This window comes from Cryptomeria japonica, chromosome 4, assembly GCF_030272615.1.
Source record: "Cryptomeria japonica chromosome 4, Sugi_1.0, whole genome shotgun sequence".
In the NCBI taxonomy this organism is placed as follows: domain Eukaryota; kingdom Viridiplantae; phylum Streptophyta; class Pinopsida; order Cupressales; family Cupressaceae; genus Cryptomeria; species Cryptomeria japonica.
The window spans coordinates 345,015,550-345,031,203 of NC_081408.1; positions in this window are offsets into that span (position 1 = coordinate 345,015,550).

Below are 15,654 nucleotides of genomic sequence, written 5' to 3' on the forward strand. Positions count from 1 at the left end.
ATCACTCAATATTAATTAAATATTTATTTAATTAATTAATCATTCCAAGTAAATCATTTTAAACAATTATCTTATTTATTTTAATTAAATATCTTAGCATATTTAATTAAATAAAGCAATTTGCCATAAATCTTCAAAAAATGAAACACATCAAGAAAGAGGAATTAATTTAATTAAATAAAGCAATCTGCCATAAATCTTCAAAAAAGGAAACAAATCAAGAAAGAGGAATTAATTCAATTAAATAAATCAATTGAGCACAAATCTTCAAAAATGGAAATAAATCAAAAAAGGAATTAATTGACAAAAAAGAATTAAAATTTGAGAAAAGAAATCAATTGGAGATAATCTTGAAAAAAACAAATTAAAAATTGATAGATAATCTCAAAGAAAAGAATTAAAACAATTAAATATTAAAATTGAATGAAATAGAGAATAAATCAGTTTTTTCTTGATTTAATCTTAATTTTAGTTCAATTTCCTTTAAATCAATTTTTTCTTGATTTAATCTTAATTTTAGTTCAATTTCTTTTAAAACTGAGAAAAGCATCCAATCACATCAATTCACTTGGATTGTGCTTCCTCTTGGAAAATCTTGACCGCTCATCATCATTTGATCTCAACCATTGGTTTCGTTCTTAATTTTCTATAAATTCAGGCTCATCTCTCATTCAAAGAGAGGCTGGAGAATATATTGTTATTATATTGTTTTTGCTCTAGGATTTCATTGATATATTGCATATTAATTATTTCATATTAATTAAATCATTTAGTTTAATATTGCAAAAATATTGTTAGATTAATATTGCATCCATCTAGCATTCATCATGTTCATATAGATAAAATCCTTCATCTTGATGTTGTCTAGTCACTGGTATTGCTTATAATCTGAGAGCAATCTTATACTCGCATCTTTTAGAAGGCAATGGGTCGATTTGTTATGGTTTATTTATTCATTGATTATATCTGATCAACCATGCATGTAATGACTTAATTGAAGTGTTGTGTCTTGCAGATACAGATTCTCATACCACTTTTCACACACACAGAAACTTCTATAAAGAGACTTGATAAAAATCAAACATTATATTTATTTGATTTGTATTAGCATTATTACAACAAAAAAATTCAAGTCTTTTAAAAATTGACTTTAGCATTGGTTAAAATGTGTCAAAATTTGTAAATATTTTTCAAAAAATATTTTTTATAAATGAACCACACATTTAATATTGTATATATATTTGCAACATATTGAACAATTAATATATATATTTGCCTAAGGATTTTTTAACTATTTACCAACAAAAACATATTCATAGTATTCAAAATCTCGTAAATTATTTGTGGAATTGTCCATGTGTTAAATGTTTTCCCTATTTTAATAGAATTAATTTATGCTTATTAGATTCATAATAGTTACAAAATTTTGTGGACTCTTATTTATGATTTTCTTAAGGTCTCATTACAAAAATATTTGTTGAAGGTCCCATTGCAGTTGTGTCAATTGTCTTTCGATCCACTCTTGAGCGGAGCGTAGCTCAAACTTAGGATATGCTTTCATAGTAAAAGTATCAAGAAAGTAGATTTGAAAGAGCTCCTTCCCATGAAAAGGTGATAGAAATTTATTCAGAATAATACCCCTCCACAAACAATCAGTGTCAAGTGCTTCTACTGTGAAGCCAGGTGAGCAATCGATGGGCATCTACTTGTATGGTGGAATGGGTCTCATAATTTTCAAATATACCTCCTCCACCAGTGGCTCTCCATTCAAATCCTCTGTAATGAATTTATCATATTGAAAAAAGAATGTACGCTTCTCATGACTGTCATTTCCAAATGCAATGATAGTTCCTTCAAACCAATCTCCTTTGAATCCCTCCTCTTCACTACACACCTCCACCTTCATTCCTACACTCACCTCCATTTTTCTTATGAATTATCACTAACAAAATTGAGTCCAAAAAAATTATGATTACAAAAGCTATATAAGAGAAGCTTATGCATATAACATATTAAGCTTGATATATAATATTAATTTAAATTCACTATGATGTCAACTATTCATCAATTTAAAACTAAAGAAAATTAGTATTGTTAGTAAAAAAAAATTGTTCACATAGTTCGAGTTTTGAAAAGCATAGATATATAATGAGAAATAACATTGTAAGAAATAAGTTGTACCATTTTCAACTACAAATGATGACTTGTAATGCAACTAACAATGGCTCATAGTAGTAAACATAGTAAAGTACAAAATTTTGCAAATATGATAGTAAACCATTAACATTGTAAGAAATAAGTTGTACCATTTTTTAAATATAATGTAGGCAATCGACAAAAATATATTCATAGTAGCGAACATAGAAAAGTACATAGTTTTGCAAATATGATAATAAATGTAGTGCCCCTCCCTGACTCATCCTTTATGAGAGAATATTATTATCACTTTTAGATTTGTGCTCTCATAGTCTCTTTGATATTAGTGGATTCATTATGATTTATGTGGATGAACTTATGTCTTGGACTAATATGTTGATCAGGCTTATGCACTCACTATTCATGTATGGATTATATTGCTTATGAGGTTGTGATGTTATCTTGATTATGCTAACCCTATTTTATAATTATGATGATGATTGAGTTGATGTTTGTGACTGTCTTCTAGTGTCGTTGTGATAGAGTCGATGTCATACCACTCATTGTGAGCATGATATGATGTTACAATTCTCTATCACTTGCCTTATCATTTATGATGTATATGTATTGTACATATGTTGTATTGTGTTTTAGTCGTGGATGCAGGATTGCAAGTACTTGACATTGACTCCACCTGGTCTCACAAGTCTGAGTGTGTCTTATCCCAATAGCAAGTTGTTGGAGATGGCATATGTTTCCCTCTCATATTTTAGGCTTAAGTTGATACCCTCGTCAATTAGTGTCTTGGCTTGAGTCGTTGGTCTGCATCATGTGGTATGTTGTTCAACCTTATGTCGGGTTGCCTTGTGAATTTGTGATTATTTATTAATTAATAATTAATCAATTTATATAGTTTATTTAGTATTAAATTAAATTAATGGATGGCATTAATATTTGATATTAATGTGTGAATTATTATTATTAGAGATTTATTATTTATTGATGTTTATTTCATGAATTTGTATTTACTTGGTGATTTTATATTATTATTATTATTTTATGGTCTAATGTTTAATTGAATATTTATTATATGAGCTTTTGATTTATTGAATTTTATTTATTTATTTATTTATTTATTTATTTATTTCTTAGTTATTGGTTGCGTATTTATGCCTATCTTTATATTTATTTATTTATTGTTTAATTACTGGTTGAAGCATTTATGCTTGTTCGTACATTTACTTATTCATTATCCATTTTTCTTATTTGTTTATTGTTTGTTTATTTATCTTATTTATTGTTGATTTATTTATTTATTTATTTATTTATTTATTTATTTATTTATTTATTTATTTATTTATTTATTTATTTATTTATTTATTTATTTATTTATTTATTTATTTATTTATCTTCGTTATTGTTTATTTATTTATTTATCTTATTTATGGTTTGTTTATTTATTTATTTATTTATTTATTTATTTATTTATTGTTTTTTTTTTAGGTAAGTGTTATCTTTATGGGGATAGCTCCCTTTATTAATATCAAACCAAATTACATAGTGTTCTACATCCATATTTATATATCTTAGTACATCAGACCTCTTTTATTAATAGACCATCCTATGCTAAAGACCACACCCCTCCATAAACATTAGATAAAACATTTTCCTAGCAAGAAACCCCTTAGATATATTGTAGAATGATGACAAACTTCTCTCCAATTTCCACCATTGCCCCAGTAGAAGCCTCTGAGAGCCAGTTATCCTCCATATCAAGCATCCTTTGGAATGGAGCCAAGTTATTGTTTAAAACTCCTACCCGATAAACCTCCCAAGCCTCCTCAATGAATGATCTTTTCCTTTGCTTCTCCAACTTAATATTTTCTACCTCCTCGTCCTCCTCCTCGGACCCAAAATTCCTCTTCCTCAGATTCATCTTCTGAGACCAATGATACATAGTTGGCAGGATTGAAATAAATACGAAAAATGCTAGCCACCATATCTACCTCCTGCTCTAGTATGGCATTGGCTACTGCCTGCCCATCGATGGCTCGAATGAAACCATCTATCCTCTAGATGCACACCTCCCTGGAATCCAGAATATCAACCAGAGGACTAATTACAGCTTCATATACAAATCCATCACACCAGTCTCTGCCTACACCAAGGATGCATTCGACTAAATTCTTCACCGCGACACACACTCTTTCCTCCTTATAGAAAAGACATTTGCACTGTGTTTACAAAGTTTCATCCCTACACATACAACTTACCCTGAAATGGTGAACCCTTCTACCACCTATGATAGCTCCATTCCTCTGCTAAAATATCCCAAAATGCTGCTTCCAAAATGTCTTCCTCAATAAGACTCAATCCTACGGGCCTCCGAGTCCATCTTCCCTTCCATTTATGGTCTAACCTCTTCTGGAGTCTTCCATAGATAGCTCATGTTCAAAGAAGCAGTACACTTTTTCTTTCATATAGAACTAGGAACATCCCTTCAAGATCACCCCTAATCTACTTCGTAAACCTTAATCTATCTCCACTTACTTCTATCGAAGCCAAGGAAGCCACAATGGTACTCTTATTCCCTTTTCGACAAGACATAGGTATGTATTCCCATGTCTATCTCCTAGGCGTGCTCTATCATCTCTGCCCATACACCTAATTACCTCATGTTCTCCAGACAATCCTTCCTCTTCCACATGATATCTCAAATTTGTAGCCTAAGAATATTCTTCGGGGAATAAATCTAAGAATGGTGGATTCCATCTGATCCCTTACCTTGGAAGTGGAGAAATATCTCCTCCCTCAACAACAACTATCTCATGGATGAGATCTCCCAAACTATCACCTCCAATGAGGACTACCTCCAATATTCTTTCCACACCTCTGTTTGCTAGCATGTCAACAATTTTTTTTCTTCCCTAAATGTATGTGCCAATGTATAGTCTAATAGTCTATCTTACCATCCTCTAATTGCTTGAACCCATTGATCCAGTTTCTAGTTATTCACTCTTCCTTGATTAATAGAATTGATGCAAATCAATGACTCACCTTCTATTTCCACCCTACATAGCCCCTTCAACACACAAAGTTGAAAACCTCTCCTCATCACCTCCATTTCTATGTGATTGTTGGTAGAAGAACCCAAGTATCCACACATAGCCCATAAACAGTGGCCCCTGTCATCTCTGATCAAACACCCATACCCAGATTCTCTCAGGTTTCCTCTCATAGCCCCATCGAAGTTAAGCTTCACCCAACCTTCCTTCAGTGGCCTCCATCTCACCGTCCTCCTATCTCTCCTTCCTCCCAGGCTAAACCCAATCAGAACTTTCAATAACTCCCAATTTTTCTGAATCTGCTCATCCCATCTAGAAATATAGTGAACCTTCCTGCTCTTCACTTTACTCACCACCACTTCATAGATACTCATCTTCACATCCTCTAAAACACTTTGGATCAGCCTTGAAAGATCCCAAAATACTTGGTTATTCATTTCCTTCCAAATATTTCATGCAATCATTGAGGGTCCCACGATCTAGATTTCCCACCAAAGCAAATGTTTCCCCTATATAGGCCATCCACTCAAAAAGTCAAACATTGATCTAGGCTTGACAGTTTGCAGTCCAACCAACTCAAGGAACCAATCCCAACATTTACCTGCAAACTCACATTCGAATAAGAGATGATTGGTACTTTCTTCTTCCTTAGCACATAACAGACAAATACTAGCACCACCTATCCCAATCTTTGTAAGTCTATCACCTGAAAGGATCCTATCATGTAGAGCAATCCACAAAAATGCACCCACCCTACGTGCTACTTTATTGTTCCAGCACAGACCAATCAGCCAAGCCACCTTAGATCTTTTTTTCAACAGTTCATAGCCAAGTTTGACATTTTACTTCCTTGAAGATGCAACACACCAAATGACCTCGTCCTCTATGGCTTCCACCACAACCTTTCTTCCCCTTAGTTTTGAGATAATCCTTTCCCGTTCATCTTCTCTCAGGATACCCCCATCTTCAAGCCTCCAAACCACCATATCCCCTGTCTGAGCATTATTTTGGAAGTAATTTGCCACTACTATGCCAACACTATCTTCCAGAGCCACGACCTTCTCCTTATCTGTTAACAAGTCTTCCAATGCCACCCCCCATTCCACGAATCCTGCCAAAATCCTGCTCTCTTGTTGTTTCCAACCTTCCATGTAAGATGATCAGTAATAATACCACTCCTTTCCAACAAGAACTTCCAAATTGAAGACCCTTTTGCAGAGTTGGAAATCATCAAGATTCTTTTTGGATCATCCACATCCATATATTTATGTCTCATGAGTCTACACCATAACTTCTCTGGTTGTTTAAACATCTTCCAAGTAAGTTTGGCTCCTAACACCAAATTCTAATTGAACATGTTGTGCACACTTGCTCCTCCTTCAAGTTTATCCAAACAAATGGTATCCCAATTGATCAATGGGATCGGCTTCCCTTCCTTGGATCCCGCCCACATAAATCTTCTGAAAATACTTTCAATCTTGTGCACCAATTCCTTGTTGATGTTGAAACATGTCATTGAATATATTGGAATAGCTGATAGCACCGCTTTGAGCAACACAATCCAACCTGCCTACGATACCCAACTAGTTTTCCAATTGGTTGCCTTATCCTTACATTTCTCTACCAACTTTGTCTAGTATTTATTTTTGTTGCTCCCATCAAAGAGAGGAGTCCCCAAGTATTTCACAGTAAAAGACCCAACTTTGAAACCCAGTATGTCCATTATTTTCCTTTGAACCCCTTTGCTATAGTTAAAGAAAAATATCTCTGATTTGTGTTTATTCATATACAGGTCTGAGGCAGCCGAATACAATTTCTGAGTTTCCCGCATTGTGGCCTCTCTGAACAACATAGTGTCATTTGTAAATTGTGAGTGGGTGACCGGTTCAAACCCTTCGTGAATGACCACCCATCTCCAAATCTTCCTCCTCCTATTAGCTTTTATCAACCAACTAAGAGCCTCCGCCATCAACACAAATAAAAAAGGTGAAATGTTGTCTCCTTGATGAAGACCCTTATGAGATTCGAAGAAGCCATATAAGGATCCATTAACCAAGATAGAAAATCTAGGTCTTACAATGCAAGTGCGAATAATACTGATCGAGTCAACAGAAAAACCAAACCTACCAAGAACCCTAAACAAGAAATCCTAGGAAACTCTATCATATGCCTTACTAACATCCAGTTTGATCGCCATACCTCTATATTTGTTTACCTTAGCAGAGTGACAGATCTCCGATGCCAATATAATGCTATCAACAATGTCTCTACACAGAGTAAACCCGTTTTGTTCTTCAACCACAATAGTTGGAAGAATCTTCTTAAGCCTATTGGCTAGTTATTTTAATAAAATCTTATATATAGTGTTGCACAAGGAAATAGGTCGATAATCAGACATAAACTCGCAATATCCCTTCTTGGGAATCAACACAACAACTATATTATTCATGTTCTTAACACATTTTTTACGAGCCCGAATGTCTTCCACCAATTTAAAAATATCTTCACCCATGAAATCCCAACATCTTTGATAAAAGACAATCGGGAAACCATCAGGACCTGAAGCCTTATTAGGATGAAGCTAGAAAATTGCCTCCTTAATCTCTTCCTGAGAAAACTTTTCATTCAACATCTCATTGTCCATATTCGAGACTAACTCTGGTATTTCTTCAAGCACTCTATTTTTCTCCAAGTTGTCCTTCAAAATAGCATTGCACAAAACTGATTCAAAGAACCTAACCGCCTATGCTCCAATTTCGTCTTCCTCTGTACACCAATCTCCCCTATTGTTTCCAATCCTATCAATTCTATTCATGTTCCTGTAGGCTTTAACTAAGGCATGAAAATATCATGTGTTCAAGTCTCCTTCGCTACGCCATGACTCTTGAGCCTTGCCCTTCCAATAATTTTCTTCTCTCGCGAACAATTCTGATAGTTCAAACTTAAGGGATTTTTCAGCTTTGAATTCCTAATCCCCCATACCAAATGCTATAATTATTTTATTTAAGTCTTTCCAATTCTCCCTCAACCCGGACCTTCTTCATGAATATGTTTTTGAAATTGGATGCATTCCACTCTTTCAATTTTGACTTCATAAAACTCAGCCTGCATAGAAATTGAAAGCCGAGAGTGCCATTGAATTTGTTGCTCTCCTTCCACCATCGCTCAAAATTGGGCATAAGAGTATCATCCCACCAGCACATATTCTGAAATTTGAAATATTCTTTAGTTCTCCTTTCAAGAAGCTCCACTTTAAGCAGAATTGGAAAGTGATCTGAGGCCGGGTATGGTAAAATTGAGGAGAAGAATGATGCCTCACTTTCCACCCACTGTTTGGAAATAAGGAAGCGATCCAACCTTTCAGAAATGCTAGTGAAACCAATCCTTTTGTTCATCCATGTAAATTTACCATTGTTTGACTCTATATCACACAATTGAGAGGCTTGAATAAATTGCCCAAACCCAACCATTGCTTTGCTACTTCTCATGAACCCACCAGCCTTCTCATTTAAATTTAGAATTGTGTTGATGTACCCTCCAATAATGATCTCCTTGTAGTTAACCCCTCTCAAAATATTCAACAAAGACTCCCAAAATTATGCCTTTTTTCTGCGAAATAGAGGGCCCATACACATTGATCAAGAGGAATGATTTATTGGGTGGAATATATCTTCCTACTCCTACAATCCAATGATCACCCAGATCTTTAACCCCAAACTGAATTTATTTTGGATTTCATAGAATACAAATCCCTCCTAACAAACCACACCCCTCTCGGAAAACTCCATCCCACTCTCTGCAATATTTCAAAAAACCTAACCCACTCTCCTGGCTAAACTTTGTTTCTTGCAACAGAATAATCTCCGGAAACTCCTTGCACAAGCACCATTTAACCAACCTTCTCTTGTCAAGGGTCGAGAGACCCCTGACATTCCATGACAAGATCCTCATCTTCCTCCAGGGGAGTTTTTGCCTCTCTTGGATGCCTTAAGAAAATCAGAAATACTTAACAAACCTTTCTGCACTACCTCATCCTCTCTCTTTTGCTTGTTGGTCTTCCTACCCATTCTCCTCTTGGATATACCAATCTGAATAGTCGATGATTGACTAAGACACCTTCTATTAATAATATCTAATAATTCCTCCCCTGACCCATTTTCCTTTGATAACCAAATTTCTTCCGTCTCAGAGTCTTCCAAATCAACTGAATTGTCCACATGTTTATCCCCTACCTCTTGGCTAACTCTGGGAGCCCCTTCCTTCGAACTTGATGGCAGGCCTGTGATTCCTTCTTATCCAACCTTCCCATATCTACTTGGTCCTTTCTAGTCCTCCTGCTCTCCTCTACATTCAATCCAAAGGAATCTGTTATTACTCCACCTAAGTATTTTTTAGGGGAATTTCTCATGGGAGGCATGTGATTATCCCTACCCTTGTCCATAGTAACTTCCTTTGTTGGGGTAACTATTTGACCCAACTTAGGATTTTCCTTCCCTAAATCCTTTTTTTGGTGTCCATCTTGTGTTGTTTTGGTTCTGAGGCCTAAAAACATTCTGCCTAGGATCCCTCCTCCTACTTCTAAACCTAAAGAGATTGATCCTTTCAACCTCCAACTCTTGAGCCCAAAGATGGTCATTAACAACCAACCCTATCCTTCTCAGGACTTCCATAATAGCAGCAATCTTCATTCTCGCATATACATATTGTTCTCCATCTGAGATGTCTTCATCAACTTCCATCAATGTGCCTAGAGATCTCCCTATCTTGTCTAAACATTCTTCATTCTAATACTTGATCGGTAGGTTGTACAGTCTAACCCATATCGTCGAATCTTATGGAGTGCATTTCAAAGGGTTAAAATTCGAAGACCAAGGTTGAATATACAGAGGGCATTCTTCCATCATCCACGCACCTCCTTGAAGCACTTTGTTTCTATCTTCTTCTAATGTGAATACAACCATGAAGAAGTTTTTGGATAGGAATTTGACAATACAATCCATTTTCCATATACCCTCAATCCATGATTTGATGGTTGCCTTAGTTCTTCTCTTGCCAATAATCCTACAGATAATGGCTTGATTCTGCATCAACACTTTGTCGATCTCAACTTCCTTCGATACATCGATGGATGGTAAAGAAAAATTCTCATTGTCTTCCTCAAAGACTTCATCTGCATTCCTGGTCAAAACCCCTTGACCCCCGTCGTCGCTCTACAACTTTCCTGCCATTTGACACGTGGTCCACACCCAAATTAAACAGTTTTTCTTGTTCTCTTTGAAACTTTCTGAAATCTCTTACAATGCTTTTGGAGTCACTCTATTTATTTATTTATTTATTTATTTATTGTTGGGTTATTTATTGTTTATCTAATTATTTATTGTTTTGATTATTTATTAATTTATTTGTTATGTACTTACCCCTTGTTATGATTGGCCCTCTTGGAAGTTGTGATTGTGAAGATATTATTATTTAATTGTTTGTTTATTTATTTAAACTATTTTGTGATTTAACATTTATTCGGGTATCTAATTTATTTATTTTATTTATTAGCCCTTTCTATTTTATTTATTGATTAATGGGTTTATTTATTATTTATTGTTGTTGTTTATTCTTTTACCCATTTATTTATTTGTTATTTACCTTACCTACCATCTTTTATTATTGGTTGTGAGATTTAGAGATTTACGTAATATTATTTTATTATTATTCTCACCTCGACTTTGGGTAGGGTTGGTATGATTAATAATATTTTTAATTATTTTGATGTTGGCCATGATGGGTTATGGTTTTGGATTATTTTTTATATATTGAGTTTTATGAGTTTTGTTGGGGGGTTGGCTTGCTGGAGATTATTTTCATTATTGTGAAATTCATGATTTGGTTTGGGTTTGAATTTGGAATTGGAGCTTGGATTTGGGATTGCGCTTCATCAAATTTCATTGTCCATTTTCTGCTATTACCAGGTTAGAGGGTTTATCCTTCTTTGCAATTATTTTTTAAAAGCTTGTTTGGAAAAGATTGTCTGCGGGAAAGTTTGGGTTGCTGAGAAATTTAAATGAATCAATTATAAATGTGTTGATTGGGATTATTGTATTCTTTGGTTTAAATTTTAGGAAATGCTTGTTGTGATTTTTTGGGCGTTTGGGAGTTGTTGGTGTCGTGAAAACGTTGTTTAATCTATTATGTGTTCTGCAGTAATTGTTGTATGTGCGACAAAACCCTGTGTAAGCGTGATAGTGTGGCAAAAATGTAGTTTAGTCCATTATGTGTCATGCAGTAATTGGTGTATGTGCGACATAACCCTATGTAAGTGTCATAGTGTGGCGAAAACGTTATTTAGTCTATTATGTGTTCTGCAGTAATTGTTGTATGTGCGACAGAACCCTGTGTAAGCGTCACAGTGTCGCGAAAACATTGTTTAGTCCATTATGTGTTCTGCAGTAATTGTTGTATGCATGACAGAACCCTGTGTGAGCGTTGCAGTGTTGCGAATGCACTATTTAACCTGCTAGAAGTTCTACAACAACTATTATATGCATGACAAAACCCTGTGAATGTGTTGTAGAGTGTCGTAAACTCATTGCTTGATTTTGTACTGTTGTTTTGGCTTTTTGAGTCACATTTTTGGGTCTGTTTTTCATCCCAAAGACTATTGTTGGTATCCTTGTGATTCTTAGAGTTGCATATTGATCAAATTTGGTTATTTTATTGTGTTTTATCTTTGACAAGATGTATCTTGCCTTGTTGTTGAGGATATATTGTATTAGCTCCAGCAAGATGGTATATTCCTTGTTATGGAGGATTGCTTGTGATGGATCTAGCAAGATGAGCATGCCTTACTGTTGAGGAATATATATTGATTTGGATGAGCAAGAGGGTAATGCCTTTCTCTTATTTATTGAATTGATTTGGTTTAATGTTGAGGATCTTGATTTATTTTGTTGGCTTAATGGCTCTTGTTTATGCTTCATATTTGTGTTTGTGCATGTTGATGTTATTTGTGATTCAGTTATGCGAGCATCCTTGTAGTTATTGTGATTTATGTTCCATCCTGAGGTCTTGATCCATGGTTAGGGGGAGTGGGCTCTTTCATGTGTAGGACCAGGGTCATGAGCAATAGGCTTCTAAGAGGTTCCTTGTAAGGATGCTTAGGGTCTAGACCTGTCATGGAACCACATGGAGAGTTTTCTTTAAATTTGAAAGTGATAACCATAATAATTAATTAGTGGGTTGGGTAATTAGGACTCGCCTAATAAGATAATAATTTGGTTTTGGCCCCACCTCATGGCCCTTGAGTAGAGACTCAAGATGATCTTGAGAAGACCGTAGAGGCGGTAAATTGAACTCCCTTGATTGGCTCCAAGGTTGAGATGGTTCCACATGTCTATCAGGGTGTGGCTTGGCCCCTTCTATTGTGAGGGTAGCATGTGATGTCACTCTATCCCTACATGTGTCCATGATCCTTATGCCTTGATTGTTGGTACTCCTCTTGGAGTTTTATGCTTTCGATTTGGCCTTGTATGGTGACTTGGTTTTATGCATTTGTGGTTATTGTTGTCCTTGGTTGTTAGGTGTCATTCTAGGTCTAGAGTGTGTGTGGGACCTTATGTCATCTCCTAGCGTGAGGGGTGGTTCCTATTTGGTTCCACATGGTTGGGTGGTTGATGCCTTCTTCCATTGGGATATTCCTCTTCTTGGATGTTAGCATGCATGGATTGGATTCTTGAATTCTTCCTCATGTGAATATTCTTTGGAGCTGATTTCTAGGCACTAGGAAAAAGAAGCATTTTATCATGATGCTTTGTATTTTTAAAAGAGATTATGTACCCTTATGTTATGTATCTTCATATGGATGTTGATGTAATTGAGAAAGGGAAGATGTAATAGTTAGGTGAAGTTCTTATGGTACACTCATTGATATATTGGGTACTTCATTATGTAATGTTAGATTATGAGTTCTATGTGGATAAGAGAGAGTTAGTATGTATGCATTTGTATTGTATTGAAATTGTAAGATGAGATTGTATGTATAATCTTATGAAAATTAAGTTGGAAGAATAGTAGTTGTTGTTATAGATCTTGTTTAAGAAATTGAAGTTATCTAGATGAAATGGATTATGTTACTTAGGTAAATGAGCTAGTTATCTTGGAGATATGTGATGAAACTTGAAAGAATAATCTAGTCCTATAGAAGAGAATGGATATACAAACTATGATGCTTTTATGATGAATGAAAGAATGGATATTAGGAGTATTTGATTTGGTAGTTTTTAAAAGAATCTAAAGAGTATGCTAAGTGACTAATTCATACAAATGTGTTAAATATTTATTATAGTTGTATGAAAAGTAAATGGATAGATGGATAATAGAATATGATGTTCAAGATGGATATATGATGTGTTAGGATTTTGTCAAGTAATGACGTTGAGATGCCCTAGGGAATGGATTTGCATTGTATGATTTTATATAGAGACTGAGTTAATGATTAAATGGTCATTTTGCTTGCGTAATATGATTATATGGATATGATCATGTTGATTTATGCATTCATGTAAATTATTAATGGTGCATAGATGAATACTGGTAGTAATGTTGCATTAATGAAATGTTATAAAAAACACAAAAGTGATAATTACCTTTAAAAAAAATCATCTCCTTTTTTATTGGATATTGGTTTATTTCTATAGGGTATTTTGGCGAGCATTACATCTGGTATCAAAGCCCATGTTGTAAACACTAGGATCTCTAGTTAAGGTTGTTGCTCCTAGTCTTGTGTGGTGTGCTATAATGTTCTCTTTGACTTGAGTTGATTCTTTGAGATTTGTGTTGGAAAATGTCATTGTAACCTCAGAGGTCTTATATGCCTATGCTTTGTGTTTTCTCCCTAATCCTTTCTAGAAATCATACTTGTGTGCAATATGTATATTCATTTCTTATGCATGCCTCCTAGATGTGAGTGATGTCTATTTGATTCCATGCGGTCTTGCTTTCTTTATAATTTCTAGTGCTTACCTAAATATTAGAGGTTGTTTTCCTTATTTAAATGATTATGCTATAGAATGAGAGAAAATTGTGTGTGTTCTCTTAACTAATTAGCTTGTTATGTTAATTTTCTTATGAATAGTAAGATGAAGTGTTTGTATTATGCATATAAGAATGATTTAGTGAAGATCATGATGTGAAATTGAAGAACTTGTATGGGATGCACCTATGTATAAGAAAATAGTAGCTTAATGATGCCCTTCTCTTTCATTTATTCTCCTATGTGAAATGTAAGGAAGTTAACAGTGAAGTAAGGGTACCAAATAGAATTATCGGGTGTTTATATATGTGTGTGATTCTGCATTTAAGAAAAGATTGTTTGAGTAAATCATATCTTTTTATAAGGACTTGAGATTTCTAGCTGTGTTTGTAATTTTAGGAGACCATATGGGAGGTTGAATTTGCATACTTAGAAAATTATGTAAATAGTTGAATGGTACGATAAATATATCATATTTAGGAAATTCAAACTGTCCTTGCATAATTCTTGTGTGTATATATTTATTCTTTGAGAATGATTTTCTCCCTCTTCTCTCTCCATTTGAATATATTGCCTGAAAGGATCCTATCATGTAGAACAATCCACAAAAATGCACCCACCCTAGGTGCTACTTTATTGTTCTAGCACAGACCAGTCGGTCGGGCCACCTTAGGTCTTTTTTTCAACAGTTCATAGCCAAGTTTGACATTGTACTTCCCTGAAGATGAAGCACACCAAATGACCTCATCCTCTATGGCTCCCACCACAACCTTTCTCCCCCTTAGTTCTAAGATAATCCTCTCTTGTTCATCTTCACTCGGGATACCCCCATCTTCAAGCCTCCAAACCACCATATCCCCTATCTGAGCATTATTTTGGAAGTAATTCGCCACTACTGTACCAACACTATCTTCCAGAGCCACGACCTTCTCCTTATCTATTAACAAGTCTTCTAACACCACCCCCCCATTCCATGAATCCCGCCAAAATCCTACTCTCATGTCGTTTCCAACCTTCCATGTAAGATGATCGGTAATAATACCTCTGCTTTCTCACAAGAAATTCCAAATTGAAGACCCTTTTGCAGAGTTGGAAATCATCAAGATTCTTTTCGGATCATCCACGTCTAAATATTTATGTCTCATGAGTCTACACCATAACCTCTCTGGTTGTTTACACATATTCCAAGTAAGCTTGGCTCCTAACGCCAAATTTTGATTGAACATGTTGTGCACACTTGCTCCTCCTTCAATTTTATCCAAACAAAGGGTATCCTGATTGATCAATGGAATCTGCTTCCCTTCCTTGGATCCCACCCACATAAATCTTCTTAAAATACTTTCAATCTTACACACTGATTCCTTGTTGACGCTGAAACATGTCATTGAATATATTGGAATAGCTGATAGCACTGCTTTGAGAAACACTATC